Source organism: Bos indicus, chromosome X (genome assembly GCF_029378745.1).
Source record: "Bos indicus isolate NIAB-ARS_2022 breed Sahiwal x Tharparkar chromosome X, NIAB-ARS_B.indTharparkar_mat_pri_1.0, whole genome shotgun sequence".
NCBI classification, from domain to species: Eukaryota; Metazoa; Chordata; class Mammalia; order Artiodactyla; family Bovidae; genus Bos; species Bos indicus.
This window is the reverse complement of record NC_091789.1, coordinates 8,217,728-8,226,081: the sequence shown is the minus strand read 5'-3', so window position 1 is coordinate 8,226,081 and position 8,354 is coordinate 8,217,728. Positions and strand designations below refer to the sequence as shown.

General features: G+C 42.5%; 1 protein-coding gene across 5 annotated transcripts in view; it reads right to left on the bottom strand.

Moving 5' to 3' along the window:
* Positions 1-6,824, bottom strand: part of XIAP (X-linked inhibitor of apoptosis) — a 40,053-nt gene extending 33,229 nt beyond the window's left edge. Inside the window, exons 1-2 of one of the 5 annotated variants that reach the window (XM_070783957.1) lie at positions 6,704-6,824; positions 6,324-6,450 (exon numbers count right to left, since the gene is read on the bottom strand). The gene's annotated coding sequence lies outside the window, so the exon portion shown is untranslated. The other 4 variants (XM_070783955.1, XM_070783953.1, XM_070783954.1 and 1 more) reach the window with 4 other exon arrangements.
* Between the last annotated feature and the right edge of the window lie 1,530 nt (positions 6,825-8,354).

The window sequence follows — 8,354 nt, the reverse complement described above, 5'->3', positions numbered from 1 at the left end:
CCCAGCAGGCTGGGGGTGTTATTTGGCTATCTGCCATATGACAATGTTTCCTTCACCTGTGAATAAAATGGCATGGTAAGCTATCATTGGGAGAAGGCAATAGCACCCCACTCCAGTACTCTTGCCTGGAAAATCCCATGGATGGAGGAGCCTGGTAGGCTGCAGTCCATGGGGTTGCTAGGAATCGGGCACGACTGAGCAACTTCAGTTTCACTTTTCACTTTCATGCATTGGAGAAGGAAATAGCAACCCACTCCAGTGTTCTTGCCTGGAGAATCCCAGGGACGGGGGAGCCTGGTGGGCTGCCGTCTATGGGGTTGCACAGAGTCGGACACGACTGAAGCGACATAGCAGCAGCAGTAGCAGCAAGCTATCATTAGTGGGGCCTGCTATTGCAAGGTTTTGGCTCTTTTTTCACAGAAAATAATTTTTATAACTTATAACAAGGAGAGGAAAGAATGTATTCTTAGGTCCTTATCTTTTTGCCTATTCTGAGAATTTGTCAACTTGCTACTTTGTAATATTATTGTCAATTATCAAGTTAAAAAAAGGGGGTCCTTCCCTGGTGGTCCAGTGGTTAAAGAGTCCAGGCTCCCACGGCAGATGGCAAAGTTTGACCCCAGTTGGGGAACTAAGATCCTGCATGCTGTGGCAAGGCCAAAAAAAAAAAAGAAAAAGAGGATACAGGTCAACTCCCAGAGATAAAAGCAGTAACCAGGTTATGTACAAGTGGTTGGCTGTGAACACATGTCTTTTGGTCCACTGCCTGGGTAGCGGTAAATCACTAGCAGAGAAGGCTGAGAAACATTAGTAATAATAATACCTGATTGCTTATTGTTAACTTGAGTTGAAAAGAAAATATTTCACTGAAAAATGTCTGAGTGATATCTATTGCTGGAGTTCTAAACTTGTTCACTTAATACCTTGAGAAAATAATTTTGGGCACTGGTAAGAAAGCAGTCTCCCCTGATCTTCAGCCAAAAATTTCCCTGAAATAATTTTTACAAAAGGGCAGCTCAGAATCAAGAACACGGAAAAGTAAAATCATTATATTTGACATCCAAAGGCAAAACTTATTCAACATAATTTACTTATATTTGTGCTAAGCAGGATAACAGAAATCACTTTTTCATTTTCAGATAAAGAAATTAAAGCATAAGGAAATTAAATGATTTGATGAAGGCCACAGAAACCAGAACTTATTCTATTTGATACTCGCTCAGACTTCCCTTTCACTTTTCACTTTGATGCATTGGAGAAGGAAATGGCAACCCACTCCAGTGTTCTTCCCTGGAGAATCCCAGGGACGGGGGAGCCCGGTGGGCTGCCGTCTCTGGGGTCGCACAGAGTCGGACACGACTGAAGCGACTTAGTAGCAGCAGCAGCAGCAGCAGCAGATAACTTATGCTGATAGAGTGATCAGGATGCTACTGCTAGGTTGCTTCAGTCGTGTCCGACTCTGTGAAACCCCACAGACGGCAGCCCACCAGGCTCCCCTGTCCCTGGGATTCTCCAGGCAAAAACACTGGAGTGGGTTGCCATCTCCTTCTCCAATGCATGAGAGTGAAAAGTGAAAGTGAAGTTGCTCAGTCACTTCCGACTCTTCGCGATCCCATGGACTGCAGCCCACCAGGCTTCTCCGTCCATGGGATTTTCCAAGCAAGAGTACTGCAGTGGGGTGCCATGGTACTGGAAAAAATCAGATGGTTCCACAAATGCCATTCTGAGGTTTTTTTGATAAATGACTTGGTGAATGGGTAGTAACTACCCTAAATCTTTCTCAGGATTAAGTATTCTCTTCCATGATCATGTTGGGATCACAAGCAAGTACAGAAAAAAGTTCTTGATAAAGGGCAATATCTTTTCTTTTTCCCCAGCAAAAATATTGTACTCTTTCCAAAAGCCACTCTGTTGTCTCTAAGCAAACATTTAGTAGGTTTGTCTTCCATTGGGATTGAGTTAAAAAATGACACAAAATGAAGGAAACGTTGCTACAGTGACTACAAGCCACATTAAAATAGTACAACATATTTAATGAATGCTCCATGTGTTTTAAACACTGTAGACCAATTTTCATTTCCCTCTACCTCATCATTTTAACTATATGCATTTTCTCTAATCTACTAAAACATGCTGAATTTAAACTAAGTTTCTAATCCTATTTGTTTCAAAGGTCAGAATTTAACCAGGAACTTGTGTGATTTCACAGCCCATCCTCTTTTACCATGTTACCTCCAATAATAACTAAAATATGTAATGTGCTTTATAATCTACAATTTTTTCATGTGTGGTAGCTAATTTAACCTACACATCCTACACCCATTTGAAATATTGGGAAACAGTGATTTTCTGACTGGTTGTTACTCATCAAAGATCATGTGGCCAGTGAAAGTGAAAGTGAAGTCGCTCAGTCATGTCCGACTCTTTGCGACCCCATAGACTGTAGCCTACCAGGCTCCTCCGTCCATGGGATTCTCCAGGCAAGAATTCTGGAGTGGGTTGCCATTTCCTTCTCCAGGGGATCTTCCCGACCCAGGGACTGAATCCGGGTCTCCCGCATTGTACGCAGATGCTTTACCATCTGAGCCACCAGGGAAAAAATGCAAACCCAGTGATTATGACCAATCTAGGTGTAAGGACGCTTCCCTGGTGGCTCAATGGTAAAGAATCCACCTGCCAATGCAGGAGATGTGGGTTCAATCACTGGGTCAGGAAGATCCCCTGAAGAAGGGAATGGATGGCTACCGACTCCAGTATTCTTATCTGGAGACTTTTATGGACAGAGAAGCCTGGCAGGCTACAATCCATCAGGTTGCAAAGAGTCAGACATGACTGAGCAACTGAACAATAACAAAAGGTATAAGGAAATTACTATTGGAATTATTTGTAGAAAGGGTAGTCCAGTAAGGTAAAAAATGTTAGGCTCTGTGCCCTTTCAGGGCTTGAAAAATTAGGTGGAGCCACAAAAAGCACATCACATAGCAATATATGCTGAGAAGTCTGTGTTATGAGGTCAAAAAAATCATTACAGGAATAAGCATAAAAGTTCAAACCATATATAAGTATTTACAGATATACCAGAGAATACACAGTGGCACCAGCTTTGCCCAGTTTAGGACATTAGCTTTAACTCACTCAGTTCAACCTCTGTCTGACCATCTGAGTTCAAGCTATTCCCAGTCAATGCAGGTAAACCTCGCTTTTTACCACAACCCATATTCTTGAAAATATTCATGTATTATAGAAGCAGATCAGAATGACAGTGAATCACATGTATCCAGAACAAAGACTGGGTACCAATTATACCAAATAAAATCCCCAAATGTATCAAATAGCACAGCTACAACTATATCATAATTATAAATAAAAGTCCATGCCAAGTTCTACAAAATGGACATAAATATGCTTTTATCATACAAAGGACAACCTACTAAGTATATGCAGAGTAGATTAACATATAACGTAAGTTTGGCCTCAAGTTCTTATGGCAGATACATTTTTCTTATATAATATTCCAAATGCTCTTTTCATGCTTTGAATTAAGTGGAACAAATATACTTTAAAATTTATGAAAAAGAAACATGGAGGCAACGAGGTTGAATGATTCGCTCACAATCCCTCAGCTAATCAGAAACAAAGTCAACACAGGAACTCAGGCTTTCAATCTAAGGCTCTTTCCATTGTACCACGTGACCTCTAAGATGTGAAAATAATATTTGTTCCACTACTGTTTTTAACCTCCTCAAATCTACTCACACAATGACCTTAAACTGTGCCACAGATTACATTCTGTAATACTATTACCAGATTAGACCACAAAGTTTGAGACATGACAGCTCATGATAATCTCCCAACCTCAAGAGAACAAGGGCATCTATTTTGCCATATTCATCTTTGGGATTCTACCACATAGTACAATACCTGGCATATACTGTAGGTGCTCAGTAAGTTTTTTTTTTTTTTAAATAAATCAGCGGGTTTTTTAAAATCTGTTAGTGCCAGCTACCAGATTTAAATATGGGACCAAACAAAAACAGGAAAATATCATTATTTCACACTTGGAGTCTCTAAGCATTTATAATATAAACAAACCATTTACTAAATGAGTTAATGTTTATAACCAAATACAAGGGAACATTTATGTTAGTAAAATACTTCAAGCACAATACAAGTTAATGTTTACAACCAAATACAAGGGGAACATTTATGTTAGTTAAATATTTCAAGCTCTATACAAGTTAACTGAGTCATTAATTACAGTAATTCTTATCTAGTGAAATGGACCTGACTTTTAGTCAGTATTCCCTTCTCCCCCACCTCGCTGGAGTCATCGAACGCACTAGAAAGCAGTAAAATTACAGGTGTAGTACAAGGTGCACTGGACTAGGACCTAGACTCTAGTCCAAGCTCTGTTAATAATTAGATATATGACCTTGGGCAATTCACTTTTTTTTTCTTTCGTCTTAACCTGGTAATAAAAACAAAAGAGCTGAACTACTAATCACCAGGGACCTTTACTGTCTTAATTTTTTTATATGATTTTTACAAAGATTTCTACGTTCAGAATTTTTTTGTGTCAAATTTGATATCCTGAATGTTATAATTTGTTAATTATTCAATAATTAAAAGCTTAGCACATTTTCCAAAACTATATAAAGACTAATAAAATACAATATCGTTACCTTCTTACATTAGGAGCAACAGGAGAAAACCAAAGATGAAATATGAGCATCAGATAATCAGGCCTGCTTTGCCAGTTGGGCTGACATGAACCTCTCTGGATTTTACAAATCACTGATACATAAATACATATGGGTATATAAATATATATACACATACCATTGATACTTGTTTATACTGATATACATATACATACATGTGTGAAAACTTTAAAACTTGTTTTTAGCTTTAAAATCAATACTTGTTCACGGTGAGAATTTCAAACAGTACCTTAGGTCACACGTGAGGTGCAAAATAAAAAGCCTCCCTCCAACCTCCAGAAGTAACCACTGTTAACATTTTCTTTGTACATCCTTCAAGAACTTTTCTGAGCACATACATCTAGATGTGTATGTATAAATCTTTTTAACTTCTTCAATGATGAAGAAAAATACCACAAGCACTGGCTTCATAAACATGTTAAATACACTTTAAGTAGGTAGCACAGTTGTATGGCACAAAGTGGTATATGCTTCAGAAATGTTCACTGAATACATCTTCATTGTCTTGATTGGAGGCTAAGTGGAGCAGTTGCACAGAAAGAGCAACAGCAAGGAATCGACTAGCATTAGGCAAGCCATGACATCTTCCTATGCCTTAGTTTCTGCTTTTGTAAATATCATGGGTGGACTAAGACCCCTTCCAGTTCTAAAGTGTGATAATTCAATAACAGGAAAAAATGTGTAGAAAAAGTTTAAGATAAGAGTTAATAAAATCACTGATTGATGAAAAAAAAATACAGTGAAAAAAAAAGAAGTGTGATAATTCTAAGATGGCTGTCACAGTATTCTCTTGAACTGGATATAACAAATGTTAAGTAAAAAAAGAGAGAAAAGAAGCACTATAGAAACCTCCGACCTTACAAGAGTAAATTTCTCTGCCATTAACTATCATGGTAGCACATTTGTGACATAAGTAGTGATGCAATTATATCTGAAAACAAAGTAGTAGATTATTAAAATTGATAGGTTTTTTTTTTTTTTACAAAGCTTTGATTGACGTTTTTCTTTTTTTGGAGGTGGAGAGGGCTGTTGCTTAGTGTCAGCAATAACCACTCTCCCTCCTCCCGATGAGAAAACAATTAAGTGTATTATGGAGTTAAAATAATGAAACTGAAAGTTAGACTGAATTTTGTTTTACTCACAGAATATGCTGGGGAGGTGACAAAGGTTGGAAAGAATTACTAGCTAATTTCCTCTTCCGGAAGGTCTTTGGCTTCTATTCTTTCTGTTCACATGCTCTTACCAGACACACTCCACCCAGCTCCATACCTGGCACAGGCATCAGATGGAGGGGGGTGGAGGGGGGGTCCCCTTTGATCATTTTTTTAAGAAAGTTCTTGGACTCGATTTACCTTAGGGGTCACGGGGTTTGAGGAGGCACGCAGGCGGCCTGAAGCCACCCACGCCTTTCTTCGCCAGTCCCGGAACCTGGGCACGAACCCCGGGCGGGCCACTAGCGCCCGGCAGGGGCTGCCCTCTTGCCCTCCCTCGCAGCGCGGGGCCCAAGGAGAAGGAGGGGAGAAGAGAAGGGAAGAGAGAAGGAGAGGGGAGGGGAGAGAAGGAAAGGGGAGGGAGGCGGAAGCCCGTCCGGGCAGTACCCACCGCGCCAGGAGAGCCGGCCTAGATCGCCCGAGGCGCCCCGCGCGGTGCTGAGAGGAGGGTCCTGGAGGAGGGGCGGCCCAAGCCCCAATCTGGAAGTGCCAACTCCTCTCGGCGGCCAGGCCCCAGCCTAGAAGGAAACGGAAGTCCCTTCCTTTCCCTCACTCGCCCGCCCACCGCCCGGAGCAACCACGGGTCGGGGAATCCAGTGCCTCCAAGCCAAGGCCTCAAAGAGTCAAGGCACGCGGCGCAGCCCGTCTGTCTCCCGCCCGAGCCGCGCCACCGAGCCCCTCAAAGTCTTCGGGCCTCCGCCCACGCCGCGAGGCCAGCCTCCCGCTCAGTGAAGCTCCTCCTTCTTCTCCCTCCGCCATTTTCCAACTTACCCTTCCAGCCCTAGATTTGCGCTGAGCCAGCCCGCCCGCGGCTCCACCGAGGTCCGGCCACTCCCTCAGGTTACCGGAGGCAACCGTCACAAACGAAGCCCTATTTACCCCACCTGCCCCTCCCCGCCCCCCCCCCCCCCCCGACCGCCTAGAAACCAGAACCTGACAGAGAGGGCGCGCACGCGCAGTGGACATCTCGTAGTCCCCGCCCCCAGCTCCAGTGTTTCCTCTTTTGGCCTCGAGGTATTTTTCCCACGGTTTTTACCTGCTGAGCCCTGGAGGGAAGGAGTAATAGAGATAAAAGACTGAAAAGATAGAGTGAACATGTCCAGTTCTTGCTGGAGACCACTTAATGTGCTTGGCGTGTGACTACTTCTTGGTTGTAATTTTGACAATCCTCTAAGGTAGGCACTCTCATGGTAAACCAATTTTAAGAGAGGAAGTTGAGGCCCAGAGATGCTAAGTGCCCCAATAGCACACAACTAATAAACAAGGGAACTGGGAGTAGAATATGACCTGTGTTCAAGAACTGAAGGTGAAAGGCAAAAGAAAGACACTCAATAGCTAACAGGAGGGAAAGGGGCAGGGCACAGCCTTTCAAAGAGGCTGATTAGAGAACATAAACTGATTAGAATCAAATGGGTCTAAGATGGCAGAACTGTTGAATTCAGCTAGACTGATCCTCAATCAGCAAACTAAATGACACACCCAGAAGTGCCATGACAGTTCCATGAGACCAAGAAGTGGGCCGTGGCCCAATTCCTAGAAATCTCTTCCCCTTCCCCAAAATAGCTGGAATAATCTTCCCACTCATTAACATACCCAGTGCATAAAAACTAACCAAGACACATTTTGTGGCCGCACTCCCTATCTGCAATGGCCCAAAGTCTGCCTGTGGAGTGTGCTTCTCTCTGAATCTGAATAAATCTGCTTCTTACCTATTACTTGTGTCTCGCATGGAATTCTTTCTGCGATGAGACATCAAGAACCTGAGTTTCATTAGGTCCTGAAACCAAGTACCTTGGGTTTTGGCTGGGTTCAAATACCACCATATGGGTTCAAATCCCGGTCTGAGGTAAATGGTTTCATCGGGAGTGAGAAAGGGATTGGGAAATGAAGGGAAAATGAACAAGGAAGAAGGAAAGCCAAAGGAAGAAAAACAAATCTATGCACATAAATTCCCGATCATAGCCTAAACTTACTGCAAATATGTTGTTCAGTTCAGTCACTCAGTCGTATCTAACTTTTTGTGACCACATGGGCTGCAGCACGTCAGGCTTCCCTGTCCATTACCAACTCCAGGAGCTTGCTCAAACTCATGGCTGTTGAGTCAATGATGCCATCCAACCATATCATCCTCTATCATCCCCTTCTCTTCCTGCCTTCAATTTTTCCCCGTATCAGGGTTTTTTCCAATGAGTCAGTTCTTCACATCAGGTGGACAAAGTACTGGAGCTTCAGTTTCAGCTTCAGCATCAGTCCTTCCAATGAATATTCAGGACTGATTTCTTTAGGATGGACTGGTTGGATCTCCTTGCAGTCCAAGGGACTCTCAGGAGTCTTCTCCAACACCACAGTTCAAAAGCATCAATTCTTCAGTGCTCAGCTTTCTTTTGGTCCAACTTTCACATCTACACATGACTACTGGAAA